Source organism: Dama dama, chromosome 10 (assembly GCF_033118175.1).
Source record: "Dama dama isolate Ldn47 chromosome 10, ASM3311817v1, whole genome shotgun sequence".
Taxonomy (NCBI): Eukaryota; Metazoa; Chordata; class Mammalia; order Artiodactyla; family Cervidae; genus Dama; species Dama dama.
Window position 1 is genome coordinate 13,320,427 of NC_083690.1, and position 13,353 is coordinate 13,333,779.

Below are 13,353 nucleotides of genomic sequence, written 5' to 3' on the forward strand. Positions count from 1 at the left end.
TTTCCTTTCTTTTCAAGGTTGATTATTCCATCATAAATAAATATTGCACTGGTGTTTATCCATCCATCTGTTGATGGACATTTTGTTACTTCCACAAAGGAACAAAAGTTCCTTGTGAATAATGCATCTAGGAACATGAGTGTGCAAAAAACTGTTTTAGTCCTTGCTTTTAGTCTTTTATTTTTTTGGCAGGGTCTGAGGGTAGGGATGGGTAGTATATACCCAGAAGTGGAATTGCTGGATCATATGATAATTCTATGTTGAATTTTTTGAGAAACCATCATACTGCTTTCCATAGTGGCTGCATCACTTTATATTCCCACCAGCCATGCACAAGAGTTCCAATTTCCTTGCCAACACTTGTTATTTTTCTGTCCCCCACCCCATCTTTTTTGGATAGTATCCATCTTCATGGGCATGAATGTGGCTCTTTTTTAAAAAAATTTTTTTTCATTTATTATTTTTGTCTATGCTGGGTCTTCCTTGCTGCCCAGGCTTTTCTCTAGTCATGGCGATTGGGGGCCAGCTTTTCTCTAGTTGCTTCGGGTGAGGACTACTCTTCATTGCAGTGTGTGGGCTTCTCATTGCAGTGGCTTTTCTTAATGAGGAGCACGGGTTCTAGGGTGAGCAGGCTTTAGTAATTGGTACATTTAGTAAGGGAGTGGGCTCAATAGTTGCAACTCCCAGGCTCTAGAGCACAGGTTCAGTAGTTGTGGTGCAAGGGCTTAGTTTCTCTGCGGCATGTGGGGTCTTCCTGGACTAGGGATCGAACCCATGTCTCCTGCATTGGCAGGCAGATTCTTTACCACTGAGCCACCAGGATGCCCAAAGGTGGAGTCTTAATTTGCATTTCGCTGATGATTAGTGATGTTGAACATCTTTTCATATGCTTATTAGTAATTTGTATATCTTCTTTGGAGAAATGTATGTACAAATCCTTTGCCCATTTTTGAATTTTCTTGTTCTTTTTTTTTTTTTTTTTAAGTGTTGAGTTTTCAGAGTCCTTTATAGATTCTGGACATTAACACTTTATCAAATATATGATCTGCAAATAGTTTCTCCCATTCCATAGGTTACTTTTTCACTCTGTTGCTTATCTCTTTTGATGCACCGAAGTTTTTGATTTTGATATAATCTATTTATGTGGTTTCTTTTGTTGCCTTTGCTTTTGGTGTCATTTCTAGGAGATCATTGTCAAGTCCAGTGCTGTGAAATTTTTCTCTTGTGTTGTTTTCTAAGATTTTCGTAGCTTTCTCTTACAAGTAGATTTGCTTTTAACTTTTACATATAGGTCTATGTTTCAGTAAATAATGTATAATATTTTTATGTTTTCATTTATGTACATTGTCTCATATTTTTCACTTTGTTCTGCTCTTACATTTTCCCTCACTTGACGTTATGCTTTCTGGCTTTTCATGTGTTGCTTTGTAACTAGGTATTATGCCTAGCTCCGTGTATCTATCCATCCATCCAGCTAACTGTTTGTTTCTTTCTTTTTTCCTTCCTTCCTTTCCTTTCTCCCTCCTTCCCTTCCCCTTCTTCTTCTCTTTTTCTTTTTCTCTCCTCCATCATTATCACCAATATCATCATCATGGTCATTATCATCATCAATGTGTCTGTCTACTTATTCATATTTCTGGCTGCTGTCTTGCTATTTTACACCTGTCCTATTTCACTCACTCATTTTTCTTTCCTAATTCTTGTATCAAGGGTGATACTCAATATATTTAACAACCTTCATGCCCCCAGGCACCAAATAATAAAAGCTTGTAATAGCCCAATGAGGCTAAATTTGACCTTGAATAATTGGTAAATCTATCACACTGGTTCATACCAGCTGTCCAATAACCCTGCCTGTAGGCACTTGGGTTTGCAAGCCATATTCTAGCAAATTCGTTCCAGTACTAACGTTCTTATGAACAAAATCCTCTCATTTTCTTCCTCAAGAATACCCTTCCCTTCTACTACCCAAACACCTCCTTCATCATCTCTGCTTGTAGAAATCTAAGCAGCCTTTCAGGCCAAGTTCAAATTCCACTTCCTGCATGAATAACTCTAGGGTCTCCAAGACAAATTTTTATTTTGACACCACCCTGCTTTGTAATTGGGGTTATGCCTGTAGCATTGTCCATGGCTTGAATGGTCCAGTGGGCTCTAACTTCCTTTAACCGGGGACTGTACCTTACTAACCTATCTGACCTTCTTTTGTATCTGCCTCTCACTTAAACATTGGAAGAACTGATGCTGAAGCTGAACCTCAAATACTTTGGCTACCTGATGCAAAGAGCCAACTCATTAGAAAAGACCCTGATGCTGGGAAAGATGAGAGCAGGAGGAGAAGGGGACGACAGAGGATGAGGTGGTTGGATGGCATCACTGACTCAATAGACATGAGTTTGAGTAAACTCTGGGAGATAGTGAAGGACAGGGAAGCCTGGAATGCTGAAGTCCATGGGGTCACAAAGTGTCGTACATGACTGAGCAACTAAAGAGCAGCTCACTTAAACGTGCATGCCATCTGGTGCCTAGGGGACTCAGCAAATCCTTGTTAGGTAGGCGAGGAGTTGACCATGGAGTCAACAAGGCATGAGCTGTAGGCATGCAAGGGGGCAACATGATAATATCACATCCTCATGTTCTCATTCATAGGAACTTATCAAGGTGTTCCTGACTCTAAAGGTCCTCGGCTCCAAGAGAGCTCATCACAACACCGTGGTTTATGGAATGGCAGAATGATGTTGCTGATGATCTTGGGAAGGAGCTGAAGTTTTAGGGGTAAAATGTGCTTTGAGAAGGTAAAACCAAGACACTTTGAGGGCCAGGCGTGGAACAGGGAGCAGAGCTAGACACTAACTTCTCTGAACCTGTGCTTAGAAAAAAGTCTAGCAAAGTATGCATCTTGAACCTAGTCGCTCCTGGCATGTGGTGGGCACTCAGTAAATATTTGCTGAGTGTGTGAATGGAGCCAGAGAGCCATGTGTTCAGATCCTGGCTCTCATGTTTGAATCCACCTCTGAGATTTTGGACCCATTTCTTGGGCTTCCCAGGGGCTGCAGCAGTTAAGAGTCCACATGCTGAGGAAATGGCAACCCACTCCAGTATTCTTGCCTAGAAAATTCCATGGACAGAGGAGCCTGGCAGTCTACAGTCCAAAGGATTGTAAGGAGTTGGACATGATTGGGTGACTGAGCATACTTATCTAACCAAAGCTCAGTTTCCCTGTCTGAAAAAATGGTAACAAAAAGAGTCTACCCTTTGGGCCTGTTGAACAAAGGAGATTTCACAGATGGATAGCTTCCCTGGTAGCTCAGATGGTAAAGCGTCTGCCTGCAATGCAGGAGACCTGGGTTTAATCCCCAGGTTGGGAAGATCCCCTGGAGAAGGAAATGGCAACCCACTCCAGTACTCTTGCCTGGAAAATTCCATGGATGGAGGAGCCTGGTAGACTACAGTCCATGGGATTGCAAAGAGTCGGACATGACTGAGCAACTTCACTGACTATGATTGGCACATGGTGTGTATGCAGTAAACACCTTTCACCTGATATGGGTGGGAGCTCTTGTGTATATTAGGGACAAACATCCAGGGGACAGACATATGTGTTTGTCTCAATGCTGGGGAAGGTTTTGCAGTTGTTGTTGTTGATTTGTTTTTAAACACTCCTTGCCTCAGTTTCTGCATCTGTAAAATGGGTCTGCATTAACACAGCAGACATTTCTGGGGATGCCTACTATGAGATGGTGCAGTAGGCTCCTTGGTGGTCTTCAAGAAGACAGAGTCAAGTCCTGATCCCAAAAACCTGTGAGTTTGAACATATTTGGAAAAAGAGGTTGTAGTAAAGTTAAGCCTCTTGAGATGAGATCATATTGAATTACCTGCCTGAGCCCCAAATCCAGTGGTGTGTCCTTGTAAGAGACACACAGAGGATGCAGTGTGACCACAGAGCAGTGATCCTGGAGCCACCAGAAGCTGGCAGCAGCCCTGCCTGGACCTTGGTTTCAAATTTCTGGCCTTCAGGACTGTAAAAGAATGAAATTCTGTTGTTTAAGCCTCCAAGTTTGTGATAATTCATTACAGCAACCCTAGGAAATTAATACAGGTGGCTTCTGTGGTAAGTTCTGGTTATTCAAGAATCTTTTGCATACTGTAGGCATTTCCTAAAATGCCCTTCAAAAGTTAACAGTAACTATCATTGAAAAGTCTACAGATAATAAATGCCGGAGTGGCTGTGGAGAAAAGGGGACCTTCCTACACTGTTTGTGGGAACGTAAGTTGCTGCAACCACTATGGAGAACAGTAGGGAGGTTCCTCAAAAGCTGAAAACAGAGTTATCATAGGATCCAGCAATCCCACTTCTGGACTTATGTCTAGAAAAGAGGAAAACTCCAATGTGAAAAGATACACGCATCCCAGTGTTCATAGCAGCACTCATGGAGGCAACCTAAGTGTCCATCAACAGTTGAATGGATAAAGAAGAAGTGGTATATATACACAATGGAATATTACTCAACCACGAAAAAGAATGTAATATTGCCATTTGCAGTAACATGGATGGACCTAGAGATTATCATTCTAAGTGAAGTAAGTCAGACAGAGAAAGACAAATATCATGATATCACTTATATGTAGAGTTTAAAAAAATGTACAAATGAACTTATTTACAAAATAAAAATAGATTCACAGACATAGAAGGCAAACTAATTGTTACCAAAGTGGAAGGTAGGGAGGGATAAACTGGAAATTTAGGATCAACAGAAGCACACTAATATATATAAAGTAGATAAACAATAAGAAACTACTGGTAAGTATGGGAACTGTAGCCAATATCTTATATTAACCTATAATTGAAAAATCTGAAAAAGAATATATATATATAGAACTAAATCAGTTTGCTGTAGAAAACATTGTATACCAATCATACTTCAATAAAAAGTTGTTTGTTTGGAAAAAACACTTATGGGAGATGCCATGTAAACCAAAAATTATACATTATAGCTGGTGAAGATTTTGATAGAGAGAAGCACAGGAAAGGCAGGTAACCCAGCAGGGAAGTATATATGTGGGTGTTTTCAGAAATATTTCTTGAGGCTTAATCTAAACTGTGCCTCAAAGATCAATGAGGGGTTAGCTAGACAAGGGTAGGGGGAGGGCATTTGAGTAGAGGGAGCCAGAGGCAAGGAGATGGCAAGAACAGGCAACAACTCTTGTCTTTGTAACTCTGGAAAGGTTACAGAATTAATCATAGTTAACTCAGGGAAGGTCACATATCCATCTAGAGTGGTGCTTCTCAAACATTAAGATAGACACAGATTGGACTTCCCTGGCATTTTAGTGGTTAAGACTCTATGCTTTCAATGCAGGGGGTGTCGGTTCGATCCCTGGTTGGGGAACTAAGATCCCACATGCCACGTGGCCAAAAAAATATGTACACAGATCACCAGGGGACTCTTGTTACAATATAGATTCTGATTCCCTGAGTCTGGAGTGGGTACAGAATCTGCATTTCTTACAAGCTCTTCAAAGATGCCAGTGTGCCTGGTCTGTGGACCACACTTTGAGATGCAAGGCCTGGGTATTCCAAAGTTTAGAGCACTTTTCCCCATTTCTTAACACATTGCAGTCTCTCCTGAAGAATGCCAGGTCCTCGGTTTGCAGCTGTGAAAGTGGAAGCTTAAAGAGAGGAGGTACCTTGCATGACACCACATAGCCTCAAGTGAGATCTTCAATTTTAGATTTCAGATATTCTGGCTTTGAATACAATGCTCTTTTGTTTGTTTTTTTTAAACTTTTTATTTTGTATTGGAGTATAGTTGATTGAGCGACTGATCATGCACGCACGCACGCATGCATACGTGGCTGGCTAAGTGTTGTGATAGTTTCCAGTCAACAGCAAAGGTACTCAGCCGTACATATATATGTATCCATTCTCCCTCAAACTCCCCTCCCTTCCAGGCTGCCACATAACATAGAGCAGAGTTCCCTGTGCTATACAGTAGGTCCTTTTTGGTCATCCATTTTAAATACAGCAGTGTGTACAATACTCTTTAAAATAACTCATTGTGCAACTTATTTGCGACTTGCAAATAAATGCTAGGCTTTGATTTTTCAATTTTGTTTTATATTGGAGAATGTTGTTAGCTGCTCAGTTGTGTCCAACTCTTTGTGACCCCATGGACTGCAGTATGCCAGGCTTCCCATTTCCCAGAGTTTCCTCAAACTCATGTCCACTGAGTCAGCAATGCCATCCAACCATCTCATCCTCTGTTGCCCTGTTCTCCTCTTGCCCTCAATCTTTCCCAGCATCAGGGTCTTTTCCAATGAGTCAGCTCTTTGCATCAGGTGGCCAAAGTATTGGAGCTTCAGCATCAGTCCTTCCAATGAATGTTCAGGGTTGATTTTCTTTAAGACTGGTTTCTTTAAGACTAGTTTGATCTCTTTGCTATTCAAGGGGCTCGCAAGAGTATTTTCCAACACCATAGTTCGAAAGCATCCGTTCTTCGGCACTCAGCAAATAAAGTCTAGCCTTTGATTTTTCAGTTTTATTTTATATTAGAGTATCGTAGATTTACAATATTGTGTTAGTTTCAGGTATATAGCAGAATGATTCAGTTATATATATATATTCTTTTAAAATTCTTTTCTTATTTAGTTTATTACAGAATATTGAATAGAGTTCTCTGTGCTATCTAGTAGGTCCTTGGGCTTTGATTTTTTTTTTTTTTTTTACCCAGCCTGAGAGTCTTTTTCTTTTAATATATTATTTGATCATATTTCTACTTAGAATATAATTTGTTTGTGATGAATTCTGTTTTCACTTTTGGGTGATATTCTTGTTCTTCATAGCTTCTTGCTGTTTTCTTTCCTTTCTATCCTGTATCTTTTGCTCTAAATTGGTGCTTCCCACTTTAGCCACATGCTGGAATCCCATCCAGAGCTTTAACAAATTCTGATGTCTGACTCCCATCCAAGAGTTGGATTTATTTGCTCTGGCATGTGGTATAGGCATCAGGGTTTAAAAATCTTCCCCAGGTATTCTAATGAGCAACCAGAATTGAGAATCACTTATCTCAATCTTTTTTTAGTCTCCTTTCCCCCTCCTTTCCTGCTATTTCCGTGATTTCTGTAGTCATTTTTAAAGTTCTGCTGGTTGCCTTTATGTGCTTAATGAGTACATTTAATTCTTTTTCTTCATTTTTGTTTTTTCTTTTCATCTTTTGTATTGTTTTGTTTCTTGGCCACACTATGCAGCTTGTGGGATCTCAGCTCTCCAACCAGAGATTGAACCTGGGCGGCTGTTCATTTGTTAATAATAAAATTGGAGCAGAATCTTTTCATTCATTATTGTGAAAAAGTTTGAAAAAAGTGGATATTGACTCATGCTTTTCCCATCCTCCCTCTTACTTCAGAGAGTCTCTCTTTCAGTTTAATTAGTAAGCTCTAGGTGGTGGGTGTATGTCCGGGTTGGGGTGGGGTGGGGGCTGTTCATTTCACTTTCGTTCCTGTTATTTTATGTCATTTGACTTTTCTTTCAACTTGTAAGACTTACATCCTCTTCCCAAGGTTGTTTAGTTTACTTTCATATTTCTGTGGCTCCCTTTGTTAAAACACTTTGAAGAAGTTGAAAGTGCTACAACGATGGAGACAAAATTCAGATGACCATTATATCTACGCTGCTGGCAAGAATCCCTTAGAAGACATGGAGTAGCCCTCATAGTCAACAAAAGAGTCCAAAATGCAGTACTTGGGTGCAATCTCAAAAACAACAGAATGATCTCTGTTCGTTTCCAAGGCAAACCATTCAATATCACCGTAATCCAAGTCTATGCCCCAATCACTAATGCCAAAGAGGCTGAAATTGAATGGTTCTATGACAGCCTACAAGAACCTTCTAGAACTAACACCAAAAATATGATGTCCTTTTCATCATAGGGGACTGGAATGCAAAAGTAGGAAGTCAAGAGATACCTGGAGTAACAGGCAAATTTGGCCTTGGAGTACAAAATGAAGCAGGGCAAAGGCTAATAGAGTTCTGCCAAGAGAACGCACTGGTCATAGCAAACACCCTCTTCCAGCAACACAAGAGACGACTCTACACATGGACATCACCAGATGGTCAATACTGAAATCAGATTGATTATATTCTTTGCAGCCAAAGATGGAAAAGCTCTATACAGTCAGCAAGAACACAACAGGGAGCTGACTGTGGCTCAGATCACGAACTCCTTATTGCCAAATTCAGACTTAAACTGAAGAAAGTAGGGAAAACCACTAGACCATTCAGGTATGACCTAAATAAAATCCCTTATGATTATACAATGGAAGTGACAAATGGATTCACAGGATTAGATCTGATAGACAGTGCTTGAAGAACTGTGGACATAGGTTCATGACATTGTACAGGGAGCAGTGATCAAGACCATCCCCAAGAAAAGTAAATGTAAAAAGGCAAAATGGTTCTCTGAGGAGGCCTTACAAATAGATGAGAAAAGAAGAGAAGCTAAAGGCAAAAGAGAAAAGGAAAGATATACCCATCTGAATGCAGAGTTCCAAAGACTAGCAAGGAGAGATAAGAAAGGCTTCCTCAGGGATCAGTGCAAAGAAATAGAGGAAAACAATAGAATGGGAAAGACTAGAGATCTCTTTAAGAAAATTAGTGATACCAAGGGAAATTTCATGCAAGATGGGGGCCACAATAAAGGACAGAAACAGTATGGACCTAACAGAAGCAGAAGATATTAAGAAGATGTGACAAGAATACACATAAGAACTATACAAAAAAAGATCTTCATGACCCAGAGAACCATGATGGTGTGATCACTCACCTAGAGCCAGACATCCTGGAACACAAAGTTAAATGGGCCTTAGGAAGCATCACTAGGAACAAAGCTAGTGGAGGTGAGGGAATTCCAGTTGAACTAATTCAAATCCTAAAAGATGATGCAGTTAAAGTGCTGCATTCAATATGCCAGCAAATTTGGAAGACTCAGCAGTGGCCACAGGACTGGAAAAGGTCACTTTTTATTCCAATCTCAAAGAAAGGTAATGCCAAACTACCACACAATTGCACTCATCTCACACACTAGCAAAGTAATGCTCAAAATTCTCCAAGTCAGACTTCAACTGTACATGAACCGGGAACTTCCAGATGTTCAAGCTGGATTTAGAAAAGGTAGAGGAACCAGAGATCAAATTGCCAACATCCACTGGATCATAGAAAAAGCAAGAGAGTTCCAGAAAAACATCTACTTCTGCTTTATTGACTATGCCAAAGCCTTTGACTGTGTGGATCACAACAAACTGTGGAAAATTCTTCAAGAGATGGGAATACCAGATCACCTGACTTGCCTTCTGAGAAATCTGTATGTCGGTCAAGAACCAACAGTTAGAACCAGACACGGAACAACAGACTGGTTCCAAATTGGGAAAGGAGTACGTCAAGGCTGCATATTGTCACTCTGCTTATTTAACTCATATGCAGAGTACATCATGAGAAATGCTGGACTGGATGAAGCACAAGCTGGAATCAAGATGGCCGGGAGAAATATCAATAACCTCAGATATGCAGATAACACCACCATTATGTCAGAAAGTGAAGAAGAACTAAAGAGCATCTGGATAAAAGTGAAAGAGGAGAGTGAAGAAGCTGGCTTAAAACTCAACATTCAAAAAATGAAGATCATGGCATCCGGTCCCGTCACTTCATGGCAAATAGATGGAGAAACAATGGAAACAGTGACAGACGTTATTTTCCTGGGCTCCAAAATCACATCAGATGGTGACTGCAGCCATGAAATTAAAAGACGTTTGCTCCTTGGAAGAAAAGTTATGACCAAGATATACAGCATATTAAAGAGGAGAGAGATTACTTTGCTGACAAAGGTCCATCTAGTCAAAGCTATGCTTTTTCTAGTAGTCATGTATGGGTGTAAGAGTTGGACCATAAAGAAGGCCGAGTGCCAAAAAATTGATGCTTTTGAACTGTGGTGTTGGAGAAGACTCTTGAGAGTCCCTTGGAGAGTCCCTCAAGGAGATTCAACCAGTCAATCCTAAAGGAAATCAGTCCTGAATATTCATTGGAAGGACTGATGCTGAAACTGAAGCTCCAGTACTTTGGCCACCTGATGGGAAAAACTGACTCATTGGAAAAGACCCCGATGGTTGGAAAGATTGAAGGCTGGAGGAGAAGGGGATGACAGAGGATTAACTGTTTGGATGGTGTCACTGACTGGTTGGACATGAGTTTGAGCAAGCTCCAGGAGATGAAGAAGGACAGGGAAGCCTGGTGTGCTGCAATCCATGGGGTTGCAAAGAGTTGAACATGACTGAGCGACTGATCTGAACTGAACTGGATATATGGGACAGGTTATTGATCTGGTGGCAAGCTTTCACAGACACCCTAGTTCAGTTTGTTTTTTGTTTTGTTTTCCACCTCTGTGTGTAATGGAGATAGGTCTTCTTGTGTGGTCCTTGCTGAGTAAGGGCAATTGGTTTGGTGTACATTTCTAACCATCTTTGTCCTGTCTTTTGTACTAAGATTATACTGCTGTCATAAAGTTATGAGGGTAAGACCCGTCCTTTTCTATGTTCTAGAATAATGTGACTACAATGGGAATTATCTATTTCTTGCAAGTTTGCTAGAATTTGGCTAGAAAACCATCCTGAGCTAGTACCTTTGTCTAAATTTCTTTTTACCCTGGCTTTTTATTCTGAAATGTTGAAAGATTGACAAAAAAACATTGAAAGAGAAGCACCATAGAAATTACTTCAATTTTAAAATGTCTTTTGGTTTACTGTGATTTTCAGTTTTTTCTTGGGGCAGTTGGGTCGTGTATATCTTGCTTGAAAAATTGATCACGTCAACTTGATTTCTAATTTATGGTGAAACTTACAGATCATACACTATTTTTCTAATTCCTGCTATATCTGTAGTGATAACAATGTTATTCTTTCTTATGTGTTTTGTGTTATTTATACTCATAATGACTTTATGACACAGATAGACATATCCTCCTTTAACAGGTAAAGACACTGACACAGAAAAATTCGGTAATTCACCCAGGGCCAAACAGCTAGTGAGAGAACAGTCCAGGGTTTTAGTGAAAGCCCTTCTGAGGTTAGAGTCCAGCTGACCTCAGCGGTTCCTTCCCAGTTGAGGTCTGTGGACCACACTTGGAGGAGCAAGGCCTGAATATCCTGGAATTTACATGCCTCCTTCCCCTGGAGGAGCTTCCCAGGTAGTGCTAGTGGTAAAGAAATGCCTGCCAATGCAGGAGATGTAAGAGATGTACGTTCGATCCCTGGGTTGGAAAGATCTCCTGGAGGAAGGCATGGCAACCCATTCCAGTATTCTTACACTGAGAACCCCATGGACAGATGAGCCTAGCAGGTTATAGTCCATGGGGTCGCAAAGAGCCAGATATGACCAAAGTGACTTAGCACACGCACACCCCTGGAGATAGTCATGTCCTTGGTCTGCAGCTGGGAAACCAGAAGCTTGTTGAGAGGAGGTCTGCAAGCCTGAGGTCACACAGACTCAAATGATATTTTTGATATCAGAACTCTGCTTTTCTGATTTTTTTCTAAACGGTGTCCTTTTGAATAATTCATCATGCAATTACACTATGTTCTACAAATAAGGGCTAGATTTAAATGTTCCTGACCCAATCTGAGAGTCTCTTTCTGCTAATAGATTGTTTATGTCATATTTCTACTTATTGATATAATGTAAGTGCTCATTACTAATCAATAATAAATATTATTAATTGTGTTCTATATTATTGAATAATTATATCAACTATTAGTTATATATAGTTGTATATATATATATAGTTATATATATAGACTATTAGTTATCCTAATTAATCACTAATAATTTTATGAATTGTAAGTAAATTACCTCTTTTCATAGCCTCCTAAAAGGTGTTGGCAGCAGTGTCTCTATTTGCTGTTTCCTTCAGGGAAGGTGGAGGCTTCCCTGAAGGCTCAGGGAAGCTGATGGTGGCTCAGATGGTAAAGAATCCGCCTGCAATTCAGGAGACCCAGGTTTGATCCCTGGGTTGGGAAGATCCCCTGGAGAAGGGACTGGCAACTCACTACAGTACTCCACCTAACCCACTACAACCCAGTACTCCTGCCTGGAGAATCCCATGGACAGCAGAGCCTGACTGGCTAGAGTCTGGGGCATCACAAAGAATCAGATAGGATTGAGTGATTAACACTTTCACTGTTAGAGAAACTGACCTAGTGGGAGTTGAGGGTGAACTGGGCTTCACCTGGTAGCTTATGGTGAACAGTGTCAGATTCTTGATCTCCAAAGAAGATTTAGCTTCGGGACCAGGGACCAGGCTTGATCACTCAAGAACTTTTGTGTAGCAGAGTTTTATTAAAGTATGAGAAAGGACAGAGAAAGCTTCTGACATAGACATCAGAAGGGGGATGGAGAGTGCCTCCCACCCTGCCCTGCCTTGCTAGTCTTAGCAAGGCCTTATATACTTTTATCAGACCCACTCCCACAACATACATCTTATGATAACAGGATTAGAAGTAACAATAGAAAGATCTTACCAGACACACTCCCACAGTATACAAGTTTTAAGATAACAAGATTAGTCATAAGGTTCTTGTTAAGGAGAAACATATCCTTGAGCAAGGTACATTGTTATATTGACTAAGACAAAGCAATATAGGGAAAAAAAAAGTTTGTCCTTTTCTCCTCCTTGAGAACCTCAGACCCATTTCTCCTTCTCAAGGGCTCCAGACTCCTTTCTTCTCCTTGGGGTCCCTGGACTTCTTATCAACCTACCTAGTAATTGACTCTCACACCCAAAACCCCGTTTCCCCTGATCAGAGCCTCAGAGGGCTGTAGTGTGGGTCTTTTGCTCAGCTCAAGGCAAACATTCTGTTACTGAGTTGTTGTACAATTACTTTTCTGAGATGACTACTGAATATTGAAAGAGGCCTCATCTTTTGTTTTTGCTGTTGTTGTTCTGAGTTACATGAGATCTAAGGTACCAGGCAAGTCCACCTTCCATGGCAACAGTCACTAGAATGTACAGTTTTTGGAAGAAGGATGGTGGATGACCTCGGAAACAGGAGGCTGGACTCCAGGGAGAAGGAGAACATGACAGGGAGACATGAAGAGGTGAAGACAGAGTGGTCTTAGAGGTCAGGTGGGAAGGGGGTGACTCCAGCTGGCATGTCCTTAAAAATGGCTTGACTGCAGATGCCCACAGGAGGGGACAGTAGTGTAGGTGTATCAGCAGGCAGCTCTGAGAATGGATTAAAGGAAGGGTACAGATAACCATACATATATTTCTCTTAGCTTTGGCCAAATTGGTTTGATCACAGAGTTAC

The 13,353-nt window shown here is 40.8% G+C and overlaps 1 protein-coding gene and 1 non-coding gene across 3 annotated transcripts in view; both read left to right on the forward strand.

The window, feature by feature from the left end:
• The window catches only part of SHISA9 (shisa family member 9), a 337,988-nt gene that overhangs the window by 226,022 nt on the left and 98,613 nt on the right, over positions 1-13,353 (forward strand). The window lies entirely within an intron of this gene.
• On the forward strand, positions 3,297-3,368 carry TRNAC-GCA (transfer RNA cysteine (anticodon GCA)). Its single transcript has one exon. It is a non-coding gene; the product is annotated as a tRNA-Cys (tRNA).